The 22,600-nt window shown below is 43.4% G+C and overlaps 13 pseudogenes; all 13 read right to left on the reverse strand.

Annotated features, from left to right (window-relative positions):
• Window positions 1–791: 791 nt before the first annotated feature.
• LOC130288394 (U2 spliceosomal RNA) lies at window positions 792–1,060 on the reverse strand (annotated as a pseudogene).
• Window positions 1,061–2,580: 1,520 nt separating this feature from the next.
• Window positions 2,581–2,844, reverse strand: LOC130287583 (U2 spliceosomal RNA; annotated as a pseudogene).
• A 1,457-nt stretch (window positions 2,845–4,301) lies between these two features.
• LOC130289818 (U2 spliceosomal RNA) lies at window positions 4,302–4,566 on the reverse strand (annotated as a pseudogene).
• Window positions 4,567–6,039: 1,473 nt separating this feature from the next.
• LOC130288749 (U2 spliceosomal RNA) lies at window positions 6,040–6,307 on the reverse strand (annotated as a pseudogene).
• Window positions 6,308–7,785: 1,478 nt separating this feature from the next.
• On the reverse strand, window positions 7,786–8,050 carry LOC130288598 (U2 spliceosomal RNA; annotated as a pseudogene).
• A 1,471-nt stretch (window positions 8,051–9,521) lies between these two features.
• On the reverse strand, window positions 9,522–9,787 carry LOC130289947 (U2 spliceosomal RNA; annotated as a pseudogene).
• A 1,474-nt stretch (window positions 9,788–11,261) lies between these two features.
• LOC130289822 (U2 spliceosomal RNA) lies at window positions 11,262–11,525 on the reverse strand (annotated as a pseudogene).
• Window positions 11,526–12,979: 1,454 nt separating this feature from the next.
• On the reverse strand, window positions 12,980–13,243 carry LOC130288797 (U2 spliceosomal RNA; annotated as a pseudogene).
• A 1,457-nt stretch (window positions 13,244–14,700) lies between these two features.
• Window positions 14,701–14,965, reverse strand: LOC130288811 (U2 spliceosomal RNA; annotated as a pseudogene).
• A 1,464-nt stretch (window positions 14,966–16,429) lies between these two features.
• Window positions 16,430–16,696, reverse strand: LOC130289353 (U2 spliceosomal RNA; annotated as a pseudogene).
• Window positions 16,697–18,153: 1,457 nt separating this feature from the next.
• On the reverse strand, window positions 18,154–18,417 carry LOC130289618 (U2 spliceosomal RNA; annotated as a pseudogene).
• Window positions 18,418–19,880: 1,463 nt separating this feature from the next.
• On the reverse strand, window positions 19,881–20,144 carry LOC130290211 (U2 spliceosomal RNA; annotated as a pseudogene).
• A 1,519-nt stretch (window positions 20,145–21,663) lies between these two features.
• LOC130289453 (U2 spliceosomal RNA) lies at window positions 21,664–21,928 on the reverse strand (annotated as a pseudogene).
• Window positions 21,929–22,600: the final 672 nt, after the last annotated feature.

Genomic DNA, 22,600 nt, shown 5'->3' on the forward strand with positions numbered 1-22,600 from the left:
ATTGCACTCATGTCAGCAACTCCATATACATTTTTTTTTCTTCATGCTTCTTTCTTCATCCTTTTTTCTTTCTGTCATTCAGACTTTCATTCATTCGATCTCTCTCACTCATTTGCTTTAACTCATTTGTTCTCACTCACTCACTCACTCACTCAATCACTCACTCACTCATTCACTCTCACTCACTCACTCTCACTCTCTCACTCACTCGCTCACTAAGTCAGTCTCTCTCTCTCTCTCTCTTTTTCTTTTTATATATATTTTTTTCCGTCTTCTTCTTCTTCTTCTTCTTCTTCCTCAGACCCTGTCATAGCACTAATGCCTTTCCAATACCACCAGCAGATGGAGACACTCCATTGCAACATTGGTTGTGAGCAGCAGTTTCTAAAAACAAATGACTCATGGCGGATTTCCCATCCATCAATGGATGGTAAATTTTGTTTTTATCATTCACTGACCACAGAAACCAATGCATGGTCAAGCAACAGCAATGACACACCCTTGTGTATAGGCATGAGACCCTCACGTCATTTAACAGGATTCAGCACCACCCACAAGACAGCTACCTGTCATGTCATGTCAAACCTGCACAGGTGTGCTAGATTATTATTATTTAGTTTTATTTTATTTTTTTACACCAATCAGTGTGCAAACATGGTCATTAAAACGCTAAATGAATAGACGTTCATAAACCAGTCAGTGCAACTCATCATTTTGGTCTCCAATTCTCAAACTCAAATTCTCACCCACGGAGGATTAAATGAGAATCTTTCTTGTTTAACACTGGAATGGGGTGGTGCACTGTTCACTACCCGAAGATACTGCCACATCGGGTCAATGCATAGGGCGACAGAAGCAAGCTTCCAAATCAGCTCCCTTTCTCAAAAATCCATTTAATTTATGGTCCCCAGATAGGGAACGTATGTATCAGTATGTGCTCACAAGTCACCCAAGTGCAAGTATTCACACAAAAAAAAAAAAACGTGCCTCAGGATGCGATCTGTCGCAAGATCCTTTCATTTTTTTACACTTGATCTAAGCCAAAAGGCCTAGAGGGGATAACCGGGAAAGGGGTGGACCCAACCATGTCAACTTCATGAGCACTCACATTACTCATAGGAATGGAAGGAAGGCTGGCAGCCAACCAGCCTCCCATACACTCTCTGGGTGGGTGGCAGTCAGCCACCCATACATACATACAGCACAGGCTAAACCCACATCATCACTTAAAAAAAGGACAGGCGACCATTGCACTCTGATGGAGCATTTAGCAATGCAATCCATAGCCTGGCTTTTGCCTGAACCCCCATCACTCCTCCTCTTGCATATAAGACAATATTTCAGATCTGCATATGAAAACAACACGCCTACCTTTGTTGCACATAGCTGCCTGCCTGTCTCTAGTTACCCCACTGGCTGTAGCTGCGTCCCTTCCGACATGGAATAACACCAACTGTAACGATAAACTGAAAATTAACAGTATAAACCTGCATCATTTTGGACTCTGGTATTTGCTGAATCCGGGTGACCTGACAACCGATGGTGGTGCCGCTGGTGATTCTGGCCTTCTTGGAATCTGTTGGGCCTATGTGTTAGCTCACACATCACTTGGGTATCCATGGTAACTACCACAACATGGTCATCTGCAGTTTACATCAATCCCTAGTAGTGGCATTGAATGGCATTTTAAAAGTGCTAAGGGTCCTGGTGCAATAATCCTCCCATGAGGATCAGCCTCAACGGCTTTGTAGATTGCACTCATGTCAGCAACTCCATATACATTTTTACTTCTTCATGCTTCTTTCTTCATCCTTTTTTCTTTCTGTCATTCAGACTTTCATTCATTCGATCTCTCTCACTCACTTGCTTTAACTCATTTGTTCTCACTCACTCAATCACTCACTCACTCATTCACTCTCACTCACTCTCACTCTCTCACTCACTCACTCACTCACTCAATCACTCACTCATTCACTCTCACTCACTCTCACTCTCTCACTCACTCGCTCACTAAGTCAGTCTCTCTCTCTCTCTCTTTTTCTTTTTATATATATTTTTTCCGTCTTCTTCTTCTTCTTCTTCTTCTTCAGACCCTGTCATAGCACTAATGCCTTTCCAATACCACCAGCAGATGGAGACACTCCATTGCAACATTGGTTGTGAGCAGCAGTTTCTAAAAACAAATGCCTCATGGCGGATTTCCCATCCATCAATGGATGGTAAATTTTGTTTTTATCATTCACTGACCACAGAAACCAATGCATGGTCAAGCAACAGCAATGACACACCCTTGTGTATAGGCATGAGACCCTCACGTCATTTAACAGGATTCAGCACCACCCACAAGACAGCTACCTGTCATGTCATGTCAAACCTGCACAGGTGTGCTAGATTATTATTATTTAGTTTTATTTTATTTTTTTACACCAATCAGTGTGCAAACATGGTCATTAAAACGCTAAATTAATAGACGTTCATAAACCAGTCAGTGCAACTCATCATTTTGGTCTCCAATTCTCAAACTCAAATTCTCACCCACGGAGGATTAAATGAGAATCTTTCTTGTTTAACACTGGAATGGGGTGGTGCACTGTTCACTACCCGAAGATACTGCCACATCGGGTCAATGCATAGGGCGACAGAAGCAAGCTTCCAAATCAGCTCCCTTTCTCAAAAATCCATTTAATTTATGGTCCCCAGATAGGGAACGTATGTATCAGTATGTGCTCACAAGTCACCCAAGTGCAAGTATTCACACAAAAAAAAACGTGCCTCAGGATGCGATCTGTCGCAAGATCCTTTCTTTTTTTACACTTGATCTAAGCCAAAAGGCCTAGAGGGGATAACCGGGAAAGGGGTGGACCCAACCATGTCCCCTTCATGAGCACTCACATTACTCATAGGAATGGAAGGAAGGCTGGCAGCCAACCAGCCTCCCATACACTCTCTGGGTGGGTGGCAGTCAGCCACCCATACATACATACAGCACAGGCTAAACCCACATCATCACTTAAAAAAAGGACAGGCGAGCATTGCACTCTGATGGAGCATTTAGCAATGCAATCCATAGCCTGGCTTTTGCCTGAACCCCCATCACTCCTCCTCTTGCATATAAGACAATATTTCAGATCTGCATATGAAAACAACACGCCTACCTTTGTTGCACATAGCTGCCTGCCTGTCTCTAGTTACCCCACTGGCTGTAGCTGCGTCCCTTCCGACATGGAATAACACCAACTGTAACGATAAACTGAAAATTAACAGTATAAACCTGCATCATTTTAGACTCTGGTATTTGCTGAATCCGGGTGACCTGACAACCGATGGTGGTGCCGCTGGTGATTCTGGCCTTCTTGGAATCTGTTGGGCCTATGTGTTAGCTCACACATCACTTGGGTATCCATGGTAACTACCACAACATGGTCATCTGCAGTTTACATCTAGCCCTAGAAGTGGCATTGAATGGCATTTTAAAAGTGCTAAGGGTCCTGGTGCAATAATCCTCCCATGAGGATCAGCCTCAACGGCTTTGTAGATTGCACTCATGTCAGCAACTCCATATACATTTTTTTTTCTTCATGCTTCTTTCTTCATCCTTTTTTCTTTCTGTCATTCAGACTTTCATTCATTCGATCTCTCTCACTCACTTGCTTTAACTCATTTGTTCTCACTCACTCACTCAATCACTCACTCACTCATTCACTCTCACTCACTCTCACTCTCTCACTCACTCGCTCACTAAGTCAGTCTCTCTCTCTCTCTTTTTCTTTTTATATATATTTTTTTCCGTCTTCTTCTTCTTCTTCTTCAGACCCTGTCATAGCACTAATGCCTTTCCAATACCACCAGCAGATGGAGACACTCCATTGCAACATTGGTTGTGAGCAGCAGTTTCTAAAAACAAATGCCTCATGGCGGATTTCCCATCCATCAATGGATGGTAAATTTTGTTTTTATCATTCACTGACCACAGAAACCAATGCATGGTCAAGCAACAGCAATGACACACCCTTGTGTATAGGCATGAGACCCTCATGTCATTTAACAGGATTCAGCACCACCCACAAGACAGCTACCTGTCATGTCATGTCAAACCTGCACAGGTGTGCTAGATTATTATTATTTAGTTTTATTTTATTTTTTTACACCAATCAGTGTGCAAACATGGTCATTAAAACGCTAAATGAATAGACGTTCATAAACCAGTCAGTGCAACTCATCATTTTGGTCTCCAATTCTCAAACTCAAATTCTCACCCACGGAGGATTAAATGAGAATCTTTCTTGTTTAACACTGGAATGGGGTGGTGCACTGTTCACTACCCGAAGATACTGCCACATCGGGTCAATAAATAGGGCGACAGAAGCAAGCTTCCAAATCAGCTCCCTTTCTCAAAAATCCATTTAATTTATGGTCCCCAGATAGGGAACGTATGTATCAGTATGTGCTCACAAGTCACCCAAGTGCAAGTATTCACACAAATAAAAACGTGCCTCAGGATGCGATCTGTCGCAAGATCCTTTCTTTTTTTTACACTTGATCTAAGCCAAAAGGCCTAGAGGGGATAACCGGGAAAGGGGTGGACCCAACCATGTCCCCTTCATGAGCACTCACATTACTCATAGGAATGGAAGGAAGGCTGGCAGCCAGCCAGCCTCCCATACACTCTCTGGGTGGGTGGCAGTCAGCCACCCATACATACATACAGCACAGGCTAAACCCACATCATCACTTAAAAAAAGGACAGGCGACCATTGCACTCTGATGGAGCATTTAGCAATGCAATCCATAGCCTGGCTTTTGCCTGAACCCCCATCACTCCTCCTCTTGCATATAAGACAATATTTCAGATCTGCATATGAAAACAACACGCCTACCTTTGTTGCACATAGCTGCCTGCCTGTCTCTAGTTACCCCACTGGCTGTAGCTGCGTCCCTTCCGACATGGAATAACACCAACTGTAACGATAAACTGAAAATTAACAGTATAAACCTGCATCATTTTGGACTCTGGTATTTGCTGAATCCGGGTGACCTGACAACCGATGGTGGTGCCGCTGGTGATTCTGGCCTTCTTGGAATCTGTTGGGCCTATGTGTTAGCTCACACATCACTTGGGTATCCATGGTAACTACCACAACATGGTCATCTGCAGTTTACATCTAGCCCTAGAAGTGGCATTGAATGGCATTTTAAAAGTGCTAAGGGTCCTGGTGCAATAATCCTCCCATGAGGATCAGCCTCAACGGCTTTGTAGATTGCACTCATGTCAGCAACTCCATATACATTTTTTTTTCTTCATGCTTCTTTCTTCATCCTTTTTTCTTTCTGTCATTCAGACTTTCATTCATTCGATCTCTCTCACTCACTTGCTTTAACTCATTTATTCTCACTCACTCACTCACTCAATCACTCACTCACTCATTCACTCTCACTCACTCTCACTCTCTCACTCACTCGCTCACTAAGTCAGTCTCTCTCTCTCTCTTTTTCTTTTTATATATATTTTTTTCCGTCTTCTTCTTCTTCTTCTTCTTCTTCTTCTTCAGACCCTGTCATAGCACTAATGCCTTTCCAATACCACCAGCAGATGGAGACACTCCATTGCAACATTGGTTGTGAGCAGCAGTTTCTAAAAACAAATGCCTCATGGCGGATTTCCCATCCATCAATGGATGGTAAATTTTGTTTTTATCATTCACTGACCACAGAAACCAATGCATGGTCAAGCAACAGCAATGACACACCCTTGTGTATAGGCATGAGACCCTCACGTCATTTAACAGGATTCAGCACCACCCACAAGACAGCTACCTGTCATGTCATGTCAAACCTGCACAGGTGTGCTAGATTATTATTATTTAGTTTTATTTTATTTTTTTACACCAATCAGTGTGCAAACATGGTCATTAAAACGCTAAATGAATAGACGTTCATAAACCAGTCAGTGCAACTCATCGTTTTGGTCTCCAATTCTCAAACTCAAATTCTCACCCACGGAGGATTAAATGAGAATCTTTCTTGTTTAACACTGGAATGGGGTGGTGCACTGTTCACTACCCGAAGATACTGCCACATCGGGTCAATGCATAGGGCGACAGAAGCAAGCTTCCAAATCAGCTCCCTTTCTCAAAAATCCATTTAATTTATGGTCCCCAGATAGGGAACGTATGTATCAGTATGTGCTCACAAGTCACCCAAGTGCAAGTATTCACACAAAAAAAAAAAACGTGCCTCAGGATGCGATCTGTCGCAATATCCTTTCTTTTTTTTACACTTGATCTAAGCCAAAAGGCCTAGAGGGGATAACCGGGAAAGGGGTGGACCCAACCATGTCCCCTTCATGAGCACTCACATTACTCATAGGAATGGAAGGAAGGCTGGCAGCCAACCAGCCTCCCATACACTCTCTGGGTGGGTGGCAGTCAGCCACCCATACATACATACAGCACAAGCTAAACCCACATCATCACTTAAAAAAAGGACAGGCGACCATTGCACTCTGATGGAGCATTTAGCAATGCAATCCATAGCCTGGCTTTTGCCTGAACCCCCATCACTCCTCCTCTTGCATATAAGACAATATTTCAGATCTGCATATGAAAACAACACGCCTACCTTTGTTGCACATAGCTGCCTGCCTGTCTCTAGTTACCCCACTGGCTGTAGCTGCGTCCCTTCCGACATGGAATAACACCAACTGTAACGATAAACTGAAAATTAACAGTATAAACCTGCATCATTTTGGACTCTGGTATTTGCTGAATCCGGGTGACCTGACAACCGATGGTGGTGCCGCTGGTGATTCTGGCCTTCTTGGAATCTGTTGGGCCTATGTGTTAGCTCACACATCACTTGGGTATCCATGGTAACTACCACAACATGGTCATCTGCAGTTTACATCTAGCCCTAGAAGTGGCATTGAATGGCATTTTAAAAGTGCTAAGGGTCCTGGTGCAATAATCCTCCCATGAGGATCAGCCTCAACGGCTTTGTAGATTGCACTCATGTCAGCAACTCCATATACATTTTTTTTTCTTCATGCTTCTTTCTTCATCCTTTTTTCTTTCTGTCATTCAGACTTTCATTCATTCGATCTCTCTCACTCATTTGCTTTAACTCATTTGTTCTCACTCACTCACTCACTCACTCAATCACTCACTCACTCATTCACTCTCACTCACTCTCACTCTCTCACTCACTCGCTCACTAAGTCAGTCTCTCTCTCTCTCTCTCTTTTTCTTTTTATATATATTTTTTTCCGTCTTCTTCTTCTTCTTCTTCTTCTTCCTCAGACCCTGTCATAGCACTAATGCCTTTCCAATACCACCAGCAGATGGAGACACTCCATTGCAACATTGGTTGTGAGCAGCAGTTTCTAAAAACAAATGCCTCATGGCGGATTTCCCATCCATCAATGGATGGTAAATTTTGTTTTTATCATTCACTGACCACAGAAACCAATGCATGGTCAAGCAACAGCAATGACACACCCTTGTGTATAGGCATGAGACCCTCACGTCATTTAACAGGATTCAGCACCACCCACAAGACAGCTACCTGTCATGTCATGTCAAACCTGCACAGGTGTGCTAGATTATTATTATTTAGTTTTATTTTATTTTTTTACACCAATCAGTGTGCAAACATGGTCATTAAAACGCTAAATGAATAGACGTTCATAAACCAGTCAGTGCAACTCATCATTTTGGTCTCCAATTCCCAAACTCAAATTCTCACCCACGGAGGATTAAATGAGAATCTTTCTTGTTTAACACTGGAATGGGGTGGTGCACTGTTCACTACCCGAAGATACTGCCACATCGGGTCAATGCATAGGGCGACAGAAGCAAGCTTCCAAATCAGCTCCCTTTCTCAAAAATCCATTTAATTTATGGTCCCCAGATAGGGAACGTATGTATCAGTATGTGCTCACAAGTCACCCAAGTGCAAGTATTCACACAAAAAAAAACGTGCCTCAGGATGCGATCTGTCGCAAGATCCTTTCTTTTTTTTACACTTGATCTAAGCCAAAAGGCCTAGAGGGGATAACTGGGAAAGGGGTGGACCCAACCATGTCCCCTTCATGAGCACTCACATTACTCATAGGAATGGAAGGAAGGCTGGCAGCCAACCAGCCTCCCATACACTCTCTGGGTGGGTGGCAGTCAGCCACCCATACATACATACAGCACAGGCTAAACCCACATCATCACTTAAAAAAAGGACAGGCGACCATTGCACTCTGATGGAGCATTTAGCAATGCAATCCATAGCCTGGCTTTTGCCTGAACCCCCATCACTCCTCCTCTTGCATATAAGACAATATTTCAGATCTGCATATGAAAACAACACGCCTACCTTTGTTGCACATAGCTGCCTGCCTGTCTCTAGTTACCCCACTGGCTGTAGCTGCGTCCCTTCCGACATGGAATAACACCAATTGTAACGATAAACTGAAAATTAACAGTATAAACCTGCATCATTTTGGACTCTGATATTTGCTGAATCCGGGTGACCTGACAACCGATGGTGGTGCCGCTGGTGATTCTGGCCTTCTTGGAATCTGTTGGGCCTATGTGTTAGCTCACACATCACTTGGGTATCCATGGTAACTACCACAACATGGTCATCTGCAGTTTACATCTAGCCCTAGAAGTGGCATTGAATGGCATTTTAAAAGTGCTAAGGGTCCTGGTGCAATAATCCTCCCATGAGGATCAGCCTCAACGGCTTTGTAGATTGCACTCATGTCAGCAACTCCATATACATTTTTTTTTCTTCATGCTTCTTTCTTCATCCTTTTTTCTTTCTGTCATTCAGACTTTCATTCATTCGATCTCTCTCACTCACTTGCTTTAACTCATTTGTTCTCACTCACTCACTCACTCAATCACTCACTCACTCACTCATTCACTCTCACTCACTCTCACTCTCTCACTCACTCGCTCACTAAGTCAGTCTCTCTCTCTCTCTTTTTCTTTTTATATATATTTTTTTCCGTCTTCTTCTTCTTCTTCTTCTTCTTCAGACCCTGTCATAGCACTAATGCCTTTCCAATACCACCAGCAGATGGAGACACTCCATTGCAACATTGGTTGTGAGCAGCAGTTTCTAAAAACAAATGCCTCATGGCGGATTTCCCATCCATCAATGGATGGTTAATTTTGTTTTTATCATTCACTGACCACAGAAACCAATGCATGGTCAAGCAACAGCAATGACACACCCTTGTGTATAGGCATGAGACCCTCACGTCATTTAACAGGATTCAGCACCACCCACAAGACAGCTACCTGTCATGTCATGTCAAACCTGCACAGGTGTGCTAGATTATTATTATTTAGTTTTATTTTATTTTTTTACACCAATCAGTGTGCAAACATGGTCATTAAAACGCTAAATGAATAGACGTTCATAAACCAGTCAGTGCAACTCATCGTTTTGGTCTCCAATTCTCAAACTCAAATTCTCACCCACGGAGGATTAAATGAGAATCTTTCTTGTTTAACACTGGAATGGGGTGGTGCACTGTTCACTACCCGAAGATACTGCCACATCGGGTCAATGCATAGGGCGACAGAAGCAAGCTTCCAAATCAGCTCCCTTTCTCAAAAATCCATTTAATTTATGGTCCCCAGATAGGGAACGTATGTATCAGTATGTGCTCACAAGTCACCCAAGTGCAAGTATTCACACAAAAAAAAAAACGTGCCTCAGGATGCGATCTGTCGCAAGATCCTTTCTTTTTTTACACTTGATCTAAGACAAGAGGCCTAGAGGGGATAACCAGGAAAGGGGTGGACCCAACCATGTCCCCTTCATGAGCACTCACATTACTCATAGGAATGGAAGGAAGGCTGGCAGCCAACCAGCCTCCCATACACTCTCTGGGTGGGTGGCAGTCAGCCACCCATACATACATACATACAGCACAGGCTAAACCCACATCATCACTTAAAAAAAGGACAGGCGACCATTGCACTCTGATGGAGCATTTAGCAATGCAATCCATAGCCTGGCTTTTTCCTGAACCCCCATCACTCCTCCTCTTGCATATAAGACAATATTTCAGATCTGCATATGAAAACAACACGCCTACCTTTGTTGCACATAGCTGCCTGCCTGTCTCTAGTTACCCCACTGGCTGTAGCTGCGTCCCTTGCGACATGGAATAACACCAACTGTAACGATAAACTGAAAATTAACAGTATAAACCTGCATCATTTTGGACTCTGGTATTTGCTGAATCCGGGTGACCTGACAACCGATGGTGGTGCCGCTGGTGATTCTGGCCTTCTTGGAATCTGTTGGGCCTATGTGTTAGCTAACACATCACTTGGATATCCATGGTAACTACCACAACATGGTCATCTGCAGTTTACATCTAGCCCTAGAAGTGGCATTGAATGGCATTTTAAAAGTGCTAAGGGTCCTGGTGCAATAATTCTCCCATGAGGATCAGCCTCAACGGCTTTGTAGATTGCACTCATGTCAGCAACTCCATATACATTTTTTTTTCTTCATGCTTCTTTCTTCATCCTTTTTTCTTTCTGTCATTCAGACTTTCATTCATTCGATCTATCTCACTCACTTGCTTTAACTCATTTGTTCTCACTCACTCACTCACTCAATCACTCACTCATTCACTCTCACTCACTCTCACTCTCTCACTCACTCGCTCACTAAGTCAGTCTCTCTCTCTCTCTCTCTCTCTCTTTTTCTTTTTATATATATTTTTTTCCGTCTTCTTCTTCTTCTTCTTCTTCAGACCCTGTCATAGCACTAATGCCTTTCCAATACCACCAACAGATGGAGACACTCCATTGCAACATTGGTTGTGAGCAGCAGTTTCTAAAAACAAATGCCTCATGGCGGATTTCCCATCCATCAATGGATGGTAAATTTTGTTTTTATCATTCACTGACCACAGAAACCAATGCATGGTCAAGCAACAGCAATGACACACCCTTGTGTATAGGCATGAGACCCTCACAACATTTAACAGGATTCAGCACCACCCACAAGACAGCTACCTGTCATGTCATGTCAAACCTGCACAGGTGTGCTAGATTATTATTATTTAGTTTTATTTTATTTTTTTACACCAATCAGTGTGCAAACATGGTCATTAAAACGCTAAATGAATAGACGTTCATAAACCAGTCAGTGCAACTCATCATTTTGGTCTCCAATTCTCAAACTCAAATTCTCACCCACGGAGGATAAAATGAGAATCTTTCTTGTTTAACACTGGAATGGGGTAGTGCACTGTTCACTACCCGAAGATACTGCCACATCGGGTTAATGCATAGGGCGACAGAAGCAAGCTTCCAAATCAGCTCCCTTTCTCAAAAATCCATTTAATTCATGGTCCCCAGATAGGGAACGTATGTATCAGTATGTGCTCACAAGTCACCCAAGTGCAAGTATTCACACAAAAAAAAACGTGCCTCAGGATGCGATCTGTCGCAAGATCCTTTCTTTTTTTACACTTGATCTAAGCCAAAAGGCCTAGAGGGGATAACCGGGAAAGGGGTGGACCCAACCATGTCCCCTTCATGAGCACTCACATTACTCATAGGAATGCTGGCAGCCAACCAGCCTCCCATACACTCTCTGGGTGGGTGGCAGTCAGCCACCCATACATACATGCAGCACAGGCTAAACCCACATCATCACTTAAAAAAAGGACAGGCGACCATTGCACTCTGATGGAGCATTTAGCAATGCAATCCATAGCCTGGCTTTTGCCTGAACCCCCATCACTCCTCCTCTCTCATATAAGACAATATTTCAGATCTGCATATGAAAACAACACGCCTACCTTTGTTGCACATAGCTGCCTGCCTGTCTCTAGTTACCCCACTGGCTGTAGCTGCGTCCCTTCCGACATGGAATAACACCAACTGTAACGATAAACTGAAAATTAACAGTATAAACCTGCATCATTTTGGACTCTGGTATTTGCTGAATCCGGGTGACCTGACAACCGATGGTGGTGCCGCTGGTGATTCTGGCCTTCTTGGAATCTGTTGGGCCTATGTGTTAGCTCACACATCACTTGGGTATCCATGGTAACTACCACAACATGGTCATCTGCAGTTTACATCTAGCCCTAGAAGTGGCATTGAATGGCATTGTAAAAGTGCTAAGGGTCCTGGTGCAATAATCCTCCCATGAGGATCAGCCTCAACGGCTTTGTAGATTGCACTCATGTCAGCAACTCCATATACATTTTTTTTTCTTCATGCTTCTTTCTTCATCCTTTTTTCTTTCTGTCATTCAGACTTTCATTCATTCGATCTCTCTCACTCACTTGCTTTAACTCATTTGTTCTCACTCACTCACTCACTCAATCACTCACTCACTCATTCACTCTCACTCACTCTCACTCTCTCACTCACTCGCTCACTAAGTCAGTCTCTCTCTCTCTCTCTCTCTTTTTCTTTTTATATATATTTTTTCCGTCTTCTTCTTCTTCTTCAGACCCTGTCATAGCACTAATGCCTTTCCAATACCACCAGCAGATGGAGACACTCCATTGCAACATTGGTTGTGAGCAGCAGTTTCTAAAAACAAATGCCTCATGGCGGATTTCCCATCCATCAATGGATGGTAAATTTTGTTTTTATCATTCACTGACCACAGAAACCAATGCATGGTCAAGCAACAGCAATGACACACCCTTGTGTATAGGCATGAGACCCTCACGTCATTTAACAGGATTCAGCACCACCCACAAGACAGCTACCTGTCATGTCATGTCAAACCTGCACAGGTGTGCTAGATTATTATTATTTAGTTTTATTTTATTTTTTTACACCAATCAGTGTGCAATCATGGTCATTAAAACGCTAAATGAATAGACGTTCATAAACCAGTCAGTGCCACTCATCATTTTGGTCTCCAATTCTCAAACTCCAATTCTCACCCACGGAGGATTAAATGAGAATCTTTCTTGTTTAACACTGGAATGGGGTGGTGCACTGGTCACTACCCGAAGATACTGCCACATCGGGTCAATGCATAGGGCGACAGAAGCAAGCTTCCAAATCAACTCCCTTTCTCAAAAATCCATTTAATTTATGGTCCCCAGATAGGGAACGTATGTATCAGTATGTGCTCACAAGTCACCCAAGTGCAAGTATTCACACAAAAAAAAACGTGCCTCAGGATGCGATCTGTCGCAAGATCCTTTCTTTTTTTACACTTGATCTAAGCCAAAAGGCCTAGAGGGGATAACCGGGAAAGGGGTGGACCCAACCATGTCCCCTTCATGAGCACTCACATTACTCATAAGAATGCTGGCAGCCAACCAGCCTCCCATAAACTCTCTGGGTGGGTGGCAGTCAGCCACCCATACATACATGCAGCACAGGCTAAACCCACATCATCACTTAAAAAAAGGACAGGCGACCATTGCACTCTGATGGAGCATTTAGCAATGCAATCCATAGCCTGGCTTTTGCCTGAACCCCCATCACTCCTCCTCTCTCATATAAGACAATATTTCAGATCTGCATATGAAAACAACACGCCTACCTTTGTTGCACATAGCTGCCTGCCTGTCTCTAGTTACCCCACTGGCTGTAGCTGCGTCCCTTCCGACATGGAATAACACCAACTGTAACGATAAACTGAAAATTAACAGTATAAACCTGCATCATTTTGGACTCTGGTATTTGCTGAATCCGGGTGACCTGACAACCGATGGTGGTGCCGCTGGTGATTCTGGCCTTCTTGGAATCTGTTGGGCCTATGTGTTAGCTCACACATCACTTGGGTATCCATGGTAACTACCACAACATGGTCATCTGCAGTTTACATCTAGCCCTAGAAGTGGCATTGAATGGCATTGTAAAAGTGCTAAGGGTCCTGGTGCAATAATCCTCCCATGAGGATCAGCCTCAACGGCTTTGTAGATTGCACTCATGTCAGCAACTCCATATACATTTTTTTTTCTTCATGCTTCTTTCTTCATCCTTTTTTCTTTCTGTCATTCAGACTTTCATTCATTCGATCTCTCTCACTCACTTGCTTTAACTCATTTGTTCTCACTCACTCATTCACTCAATCACTCACTCACTCATTCACTCTCACTCACTCTCACTCTCTCACTCACTCGCTCACTAAGTCAGTCTCTCTCTCTCTCTCTCTCTTTTTCTTTTTATATATATTTTTTCCGTCTTTTTCTTCTTCTTCTTCAGACCCTGTCATAGCACTAATGCCTTTCCAATACCACCAGCAGATGGAGACACTCCATTGCAACATTGGTTGTGAGCAGCAGTTTCTAAAAACAAATGCCTCATGGCGGATTTCCCATCCATCAATGGATGGTAAATTTTGTTTTTATCATTCACTGACCACAGAAACCAATGCATGGTCAAGCAACAGCAATGACACACCCTTGTGTATAGGCATGAGACCCTCACGTCATTTAACAGGATTCAGCACCACCCACAAGACAGCTACCTGTCATGTCATGTCAAACCTGCACAGGTGTGCTAGATTATTATTATTTAGTTTTATTTTATTTTTTTACACCAATCAGTGTGCAAACATGGTCATTAAAACGCTAAATGAATAGACGTTCATAAACCAGTCAGTGCCACTCATCATTTTGGTCTCCAATTCTCAAACTCAAATTCTCACCCACGGAGGATTAAATGAGAATCTTTCTTGTTTAACACTGGAATGGGGTGGTGCACTGTTCACTACCCGAAGATACTGCCACATCGGGTCAATGCATAGGGCGACAGAAGCAAGCTTCCAAATCAACTCCCTTTCTCAAAAATCCATTTAATTTATGGTCCCCAGATAGGGAACGTATGTATCAGTATGTGCTCACAAGTCACCCAAGTGCAAGTATTCACACAAAAAAAAAACGTACCTCAGGATGCGATCTGTCGCAAGATCCTTTCTTTTTTTACACTTGATCTAAGCCAAAAGGCCTAGAGGGGATAACCGGGAAAGGGGTGGACCCAACCATGTCCCCTTCATGAGCACTCACATTACTCATAGGAATGGAAGGAAGGCTGGCAGCCAACCAGCCTCCCATACACTCTCTGGGTGGGTGGCAGTCAGCCACCCATACATACATACAGCACAGGCTAAACCCACATCATCACTTAAAAAAAGGACAGGCGACCATTGCACTCTGATGGAGCATTTAGCAATGCAATCCATAGCCTGGCTTTTGCCTGAACCCCCATCACTCCTCCTCTTGCATATAAGACAATATTTCAGATCTGCATATGAAAACAACACGCCTACCTTTGTTGCACATAGCTGCCTGCCTGTCTCTAGTTACCCCACTGGCTGTAGCTGCGTCCCTTCCGACATGGAATAACACCAACTGTAACGATAAACTGAAAATTAACAGTATAAACCTGCATCATTTTGGACTCTGGTATTTGCTGAATCCGGGTGACCTGACAACCGATGGTGGTGCCGCTGGTGATTCTGGCCTTCTTGGAATCTGTTGGGCCTATGTGTTAGCTCACACATCACTTGGGTATCCATGGTAACTACCACAACATGGTCATCTGCAGTTTACATCTAGCCCTAGAAGTGGCATTGAATGGCATTTTAAAAGTGCTAAGGGTCCTGGTGCAATAATCCTCCCATGAGGATCAGCCTCAACGGCTTTGTAGATTGCACTCATGTCAGCAACTCCATATACATTTTTTTTTCTTCATGCTTCTTTCTTCATTCTTTTTTCTTTCTGTCATTCAGACTTTCATTGATTCGATCTCTCACTCACTTGCTTTAACTCATTTGTTCTCACTCACTCACTCACTCAATCACTCACACACTCATTCACTCTCATTCACTCTCACTCTCTCACTCACTCGCTCACTAAGTCCGTCTCTCTCTCTCTCTCTTTTTCTTTTTATATATATTTTTTTCCGTCTTCTTCTTCTTCTTCTTCTTCAGACCTTGTCATAGCACTAATGCCTTTCCAATACAACCAGCAGATGGAGACACTCCATTGCAACATTGGTTGTGAGCAGCAGTTTCTAAAAACAAATGCCTCATGGCGGATTTCCCATCCATCAATGGATGATAAATTTTGTTTTTATCATTCACTGACCACAGAAACCAATGCATAGTCAAGCAACAGCAATGACACACCCTTGTGTATAGGCATGAGACCCTCACGTCATTTAACAGGATTCAGCACCACCCACAAGACAGCTACCTGTCATGTCATGTCAAACCTGCACAGGTGTGCTAGATTATTATTATTTAGTTTTATTTTATTTTTTTACACCAATCAGTGTGCAAACATGGTCATTAAAACGCTAAATGAATAGACGTTCATAAACCAGTCAGTGCAACTCATCATTTTGGTCTCCAATTCTCAAACTCAAATTCTCACCCACGGAGGATTAAATGAGAATCTTTCTTGTTTAACACTGGAATGGGGTGGTGCACTGTTCACTACCCGAAGATACTGCCACATCAGGTCAATGCATAGGGCGACAGAAGCAAGCTTCCAAATCAGCTCCCTTTCTCAAAAATCCATTTAATTTATGGTCCCCAGATAGGGAACGTATGTATCAGTATGTGCTCACTAGTCACCAAAGTGTAAGTATTCACACAAAAAAAAAAACCGTGCCTCAGGATGCGATCTGTCGCAAGATCCTTTCTTTTTTTACACTTGATCTAAGCCAAAAGGCCTAGAGGGGATAACCGGGAAAGGGGTGGACCCAACCATGTCCCCTTCATGAGCACTCACATTACTCATAGGAATGGAAGGAAGGCTGGCAGCCAACCAGCCTCCCATACACTCTCTGGGTGGGTGGCAGTCAGCCACCCATACATACATACAGCACAGGCTAAACCCACATCATCACTTAAAAAAAGGACAGGCGACCATTGCACTCTGATGGAGCATTTAGCAATGCAATCCATAGCCTGGCTTTTGCCTGAACCCCCATCACTCCTCCTCTTGCATATAAGACAATATTTCAGATCTGCATATGAAAACAACACGCCTACCTTTGTTGCACATAGCTGCCTGCCTGTCTCTAGTTACCCCACTGGCTGTAGCTGCGTCCCTTCCGACATGGAATAACACCAACTGTAACGATAAACTGAAAATTAACAGTATAAACCTGCATCATTTTGGACTCTGGTATTTGCTGAATCCGGGTGACCTGACAACCGATGGTGGTGCCGCTGGTGATTCTGGCCTTCTTGGAATCTGTTGGGCCTATGTGTTAGCTCACACATCACTTGGGTATCCATGGTAACTACCACAACATGGTCATCTGCAGTTTACATCTAGCCCTAGAAGTGGCATTGAATGGCATTTTAAAAGTGCTAAGGGTCCTGGTGCAATAATCCTCCCATGAGGATCAGCCTCAACGGCTTTGTAGATTGCACTCATGTCAGCAACTCCATATACATTTTTTTTTCTTCATGCTTCTTTCTTCATCCTTTTTTCTTTCTGTCATTCAGACTTTCATTCATTCGATCTCTCTCACTCACTTGCTTTAACTCAATTGTTCTCACTCACTCACTCAATCACTCACTCACTCATTCACTCTCACTCACTCTCACTCTCTCACTCACTCGCTCACTAAGTCAGTCTCTCTCTCTCTCTCTTTTTCTTTTTATATATATTTTGTCCCGTCTTCTTCTTCTTCTTCTTCTTCAGACCCTGTCATAGCACTAATGCCTTTCCAATACCACCAGCAGATGGAGACACTCCATTGCAACATTGGTTGTGAGCAGCAGTTTCTAAAAACAAATGCCTCATGGCGGATTTCCCATCCATCAATGGATGGTAAATTTTGTTTTTATCATTCACTGACCACAGAAACCAATGCATGGTCAAGCAACAGCAATGACACACCCTTGTGTATAGGCATGAGACCCTCACGTCATTTAACAGGATTCAGCACCACCCACAAGACAGCTACCTGTCATGTCATGTCAAACCTGCACAGGTGTGCTAGATTATTATTATTTAGTTTTATTTTTTTACACCAATCAGTGTGCAAACATGGTCATTAAAACGCTAAATGAATAGACGTTCATAAACCAGTCAGTGCAACTCATCATTTTGGTCTCCAATTCTCAAACTCCAATTCTCACCCACGGAGGATTAAATGAGAATCTTTCTTGTTTAACACTGGAATGGGGTGGTGCACTGTTCACTACCCGAAGATACTGCCACATCGGGTCAATGCATAGGGCGACAGAAGCAAGCTTCCAAATCAGCTCCCTTTCTCAAAAATCCATTTAATTTATGGTCCCCAGATAGGGAACGTATGTATCAGTATGTGCTCACAAGTCACCCAAGTGCAAGTATTCACACAAAAAAAAACGTGCCTCAGGATGCAATCTTTCGCAAGATCCTTTCTTTTTTTACACTTGATCTAAGCCAAAAGGCCTAGAGGGGATAACCGGGAAAGGGGTGGACCCAACCATGTCCCCTTCATGAGCACTCACATTACTCATAGGAATGGAAGGAAGGCTGGCAGCCAACCAGCCTCCCATACACTCTCTGGGTGAGTGGCAGTCAGCCACCCATACATACATACATACAGCACAGGCTAAACCCACATCATCACTTAAAAAAAGGACAGGCGACCATTGCACTCTGATGGAGCATTTAGCAATGCAATCCATAGCCTGGCTTTTGCCTGAACCCCCATCACTCCTCCTCTTGCATATAAGACAATATTTCAGATCTGCATATGAAAACAACACGCCTACCTTTGTTGCACATAGCTGCCTGCCTGTCTCTAGTTACCCCACTGGCTGTAGCTGCGTCCCTTCCGACATGGAATAACACCAACTGTAACGATAAACTGAAAATTAACAGTATAAACCTGCATCATTTTGGACTCTGGTATTTGCTGAATCCGGGTGACCTGACAACCGATGGTGGTGCCGCTGGTGATTCTGGCCTTCTTGGAATCTGTTGGGCCTATGTGTTAGCTCACACATCACTTGGGTATCCATGGTAACTACCACAACATGGTCATCTGCAGTTTACATCTAGCCCTAGAAGTGGCATTGAATGGCATTTTAAAAGTGCTAAGGGTCCTGGTGCAATAATCCTCCCATGAGGATCAGCCTCAACGGCTTTGTAGATTGCACTCATGTCAGCAACTCCATATACATTTTTTTTTCTTCATGCTTCTTTCTTCATCCTTTTTTCTTTCTGTCATTCAGACTTACATTCATTCCATCTCTCTCACTCACTTGCTTTAACTCATTTGTTCTCACTCACTCACTCACTCACTCATTCACTCTCACTCACTCTCACTCTCTCACTCACTCGCTCACTAAGTCAGTCTCTCTCTCGCTCTCTCTTTTTCTTTTTATATATATTTTTTTCCGTCTTCTTCTTCTTCTTCTTCTTCTTCAGACCCTGTCATAGCACTAATGCCTTTCCAATACCACCAGCAGATGGAGACACTCCATTGCAACATTGGTTGTGAGCAGCAGTTTCTAAAAACAAATGCCTCATGGCGGATTTCCCATCCATCAATGGATGGTAAATTTTGTTTTTATCATTCACTGACCACAGAAACCAATGCATGGTCAAGCAACAGCAATGACACACCCTTGTGTATAGGCATGAGACCCTCACGTCATTTAACAGGATTCAGCACCACCCACAAGACAGCTACCTGTCATGTCATGTCAAACCTGCACAGGTGTGCTAGATTATTATTATTTAGTTTTATTTTATTTTTTTACACCAATCAGTGTGCAAACATGGTCATTAAAACGCTAAATGAATAGACGTTCATAAACCAGTCAGTGCAACTCATCATTTTGGTCTCCAATTCTCAAACTCCAATTCTCACCCACGGAGGATTAAATGAGAATCTTTCTTGTTTAACACTGGAATGGGGTGGTGCACTGTTCACTACCCGAAGATACTGCCACATCGGGTCAATGCATAGGGCGACAGAAGCAAGCTTCCAAATCAGCTCCCTTTCTCAAAAATCCATTTAATTTATGGTCCCCAGATAGGGAACGTATGTATCAGTATGTGCTCACAAGTCACCCAAGTGCAAGTATTCACACAAAAAAAAACGTGCCTCAGGATGCGATTTGTCGCAAGATCCTTTCTTTTTTTACACTTGATCTAAGCCAAAAGGCCTAGAGGGGATAACCGGGAAAGGGGTGGACCCAACATGTCCCCTTCATGAGCACTCACATTACTCATAGGAATGGAAGGAAGGAAGGCTGGCAGCCAACCAGCCTCCCATACACTCTCTGGGTGGGTGGCAGTCAGCCACCCATACATACATACAGCACAGGCTAAACCCACATCATCACTTAAAAAAAGGACAGGCGACCATTGCACTCTGATGGAGCATTTAGCAATGCAATCCATAGCCTGGCTTTTGCCTGAACCCCCATCACTCCTCCTCTTGCATATAAGACAATATTTCAGATCTGCATATGAAAACAACACGCCTACCTTTGTTGCACATAGCTGCCTGCCTGTCTCTAGTTACCCCACTGGCTGTAGCTGCGTCCCTTCCGACATGGAATAACACCAACTGTAACGACAAACTGAAAATTAACAGTATAAACCTGCATCATTTTGGACTCTGGTATTTGCTGAATCCGGGTGACCTGACAACCGATGGTGGTGCCGCTGGTGATTCTGGCCTTCTTGGAATCTGTTGGGCCTATGTGTTAGCTCACACATCACTTGGGTATCCATGGTAACTACCAAAACATGGTCATCTGCAGTTTACATCTAGCCCTAGAAGTGGCATTGAATGGCATTTTAAAAGTGCTAAGGGTCCTGGTGCAATAATCCTCCCATGAGGATCAGCCTCAACGGCTTTGTAGATTGCACTCATGTCAGCAACTCCATATACATTTTTTTTCTTCATGCTTCTTTCTTCATCATTTTTTCTTTCTGTCATTCAGACTTTCATTCATTCGATCTCTCTCACTCACTTGCTTTAACTCATTTGTTCTCACTCACTCACTCACTCACTCAATCACTCACTCACTCACTCACTCACTCACTCACTCACTCATTCACTCATTCACTCTCACTCACTCTCACTCTCTCACTCACTCGCTCACTCGCTCACTAAGTCAGTCTCTCTCTCTCTCTCTCTCTTTTTCTTTTTATATATATTTTTTTCCGTCTTCTTCTTCTTCTTCTTCTTCTTCAGACCCTGTCATAGCACTAATGCCTTTCCAATACTACCAGCAGATGGAGACACTCCATTGCAACATTGGTTGTGAGCAGCAGTTTCTAAAAACAAATGCCTCATGGCGGATTTCCCATCCATCAATGGATGGTAAATTTTGTTTTTATCATTCACTGACCACAGAAACCAATGCATGGTCAAGCAACAGCAATGACACACCCTTGTGTATAGGCATGAGACCCTCACGTCATTTAACAGGATTCAGCACCACCCACAAGACAGCTACCTGTCATGGCATGTCAAACCTGCACAGGTGTGCTAGATTATTATTATTTAGTTTTATTTTATTTTTTTACACCAATCAGTGTGCAAACATGGTCATTAAAACGCTAAATGAATAGACGTTCATAAACCAGTCAGTGCAACTCATCATTTTGGTCTCCAATTCTCAAACTCAAATTCTCACCCACGGAGGATTAAATGAGAATCTTTCTTGTTTAACACTGGAATGGGGTGGTGCACTGTTCACTACCCGAAGATACTGCCACATCGGGTCAATGCATAGGGCGACAGAAGCAAGCTTCCAAATCAGCTCCCTTTCTCAAAAATCCATTTAATTTATGGTCCCCAAATAGGGAACGTATGTATCAGTATGTGCTCACAAGTCACCCAAGTGCAAGTATTCACACAAAAAAAAAACGTGCCTCAGGATGCGATCTGTCGCAAGATCCTTTCTTTTTTTATACTTGATCTAAGCCAAAAGGCCTAGAGGGGATAACCGGGAAAGGGGTGGACCCAACCATGTCCCCTTCATGAGCACTCACATTACTCATAGGAATGGAAGGAAGGCTGGCAGCCAACCAGCCTCCCATACACTCTCTGGGTGGGTGGCAGTCAGCCACCCATACATACATACAGCACAGGCTAAACCCACATCATCACTTAAAAAAAGGACAGGCGACCATTGCACTCTGATGGAGCATTTAGCAATGCAATCCATAGCCTGGCTTTTGCCTGAACCCCCATCACTCCTCCTCTTGCATATAAGACAATATTTCAGATCTGCATATGAAAACAACACGCCTACCTTTGTTGCACATAGCTGCCTGCCTGTCTCTAGTTACCCCACTGGCTGTAGCTGCGTCCCTTCCGACATGGAATAACACCAACTGTAACGATAAACTGAAAATTAACAGTATAAACCTGCATCATTTTGGACTCTGGTATTTGCTGAATCCGGGTGACCTGACAACCGATGGTGGTGCCGCTGGTGATTCTGGCCTTCTTGGAATCTGTTGGGCCTATGTGTTAGCTCACACATCACTTGGGTATCCATGGTAACTACCACAACATGGTCATCTGCAGTTTACATCTAGCCCTAGAAGTGGCATTGAATGGCATTTTAAAAGTGCTAAGGGTCCTGGTGCAATAATCCTCCCATGAGGATC

Source organism: Hyla sarda, chromosome 8 (genome assembly GCF_029499605.1).
Source record: "Hyla sarda isolate aHylSar1 chromosome 8, aHylSar1.hap1, whole genome shotgun sequence".
NCBI classification, from domain to species: domain Eukaryota; kingdom Metazoa; phylum Chordata; class Amphibia; order Anura; family Hylidae; genus Hyla; species Hyla sarda.